The following is a 1,554-nucleotide window of genomic DNA, read 5'->3' on the forward strand; positions in this document are numbered from 1 at the left end:
TTTTATTTTATTATTTTTTTTGACAGAGGAGTCTTTTATAAGAAAAACAGGGTTGGGGATTTAGCTCAGTGGTAGAGCGCTTGCCCAGGAAGCGCAAGGCCCTGGGTTCGGTCCCCAGCTCCGAAAAAAAGAACCGAAAAAAAGAAAGAAAGAAAGAAAGAAAAACAAAAGAATCCCCTGCAAAAAGTCAAAAGTCACTTGTGCAGTAGTAGCAACACAGGTTTCTTCAATCCAGACAACTGAGTTTTAGTTCTTTCCCTTGGGAGGTGGCCTGCACACAGCGTGGTCGCTTTCATAAGGCGCTAGCATGAAATACTCCTGGGGCTTCATGTTCTCTTGCTGCATCATTTTCACTTCAGATGCAACCACAGCTTCTGTGGAGTCAATGCAGTTGGCCTTAATGCAAATCACAAAATGCCCTCCATTCTGTAGGAAGGTGTGGAGATTCCGGGCCACAATTCGGGTTTGGTCTGGCTGGGCCACATCGGCAAATATGACATCCACCATTGCAATAAGCATGCAGTATTTGTGTGCGTGCTGAGCATCTTCAATTGCAGGAATAATGTTGGTCCTCTTCTTTGCCAAGTTGATGAGGTCACGGCCAGATCCGTGGGAGAACTCAACTGCATAGACCCGACCATCTGGGCAGACGGTATCAGAGACATGGGAGAAGGTGGTGCCTGAGGCTGCCCCAAGGTAGAGCACCTTGGCCACAGGCTTGATGTGGATCTGTTCTATGGGCCCAGGATTACTGCAGTCAGCTTTGAACAGAAGGGTTTCTAGGCTCGGTACTCAATTTTGTCATCTCCTTCTTAGTTAGAGAATCTCTTCTCTCCATACACAGATTCTCCAGGGACCAGATTCTTTGTGACAAGGGCATCCTTCTTTCTGCGACAGATAAAGCAAGACTCCTTCATGCCGATGGGGCTCCAACATCACATTCTTCCCTGACTGGTTTCCTCTCTTGCCTCCTGGGCCACCACCTCCACCCCTGTTGCTCTCAGATTGGAAGTTTCCACCTCAGCCACCTCCACCTCCACCTCCTCATCCCCTGAAGCTACCACCTCCTTCACCTAAACCTCGACCTCCACCCCCAAAGCCTCCTTGTCCACCGCCAAAGCCTCCTCTGCCTCCTTGGCCTCCTGCACTACTGCCTCTGTCACCAAAGCTGCATCTGCCACCAAAGCTGTCCCCAAAGGAGCTGAAACCTAGCTTCATTACTGCGTTTGGTGGTGCAAATCAGGAAACTTCATGACTCAGTTTTTTAAGAGCACATGTTGCTTTTGCAGGTGATCTGTGTTTGACTCCCAGCATCTACAGCAATCTGTAACCATCCCTAATTTCCAGTGGATCCCTGCCCTTTTCTAACCTCCATAGTCACCAAGCCCTCATGTAGTACATATACATGCACTCAGGCAAAACATGCATAATATAAAAGGAATATATTTAATAACAATACTATTAATCTTAGATAAAGATGTGTCCTACTGGGAGCCAGAACAATAGAAATAATTTTGTAACCTGAAAATAGCTTGTGATTTTTATAATTCCCAT

The 1,554-nt window shown here is 46.8% G+C and overlaps 1 pseudogene; it reads right to left on the bottom strand.

Moving 5' to 3' along the window:
- Positions 1-246: 246 nt before the first annotated feature.
- On the bottom strand, positions 247-1,218 carry Fbl-ps6 (fibrillarin, pseudogene 6; annotated as a pseudogene).
- Positions 1,219-1,554: the final 336 nt, after the last annotated feature.

Source organism: Rattus norvegicus, chromosome 4 (genome assembly GCF_021556685.1).
Source record: "Rattus norvegicus strain SHRSP/BbbUtx chromosome 4, alternate assembly SHRSP_T2T, whole genome shotgun sequence".
NCBI classification, from domain to species: domain Eukaryota; kingdom Metazoa; phylum Chordata; class Mammalia; order Rodentia; family Muridae; genus Rattus; species Rattus norvegicus.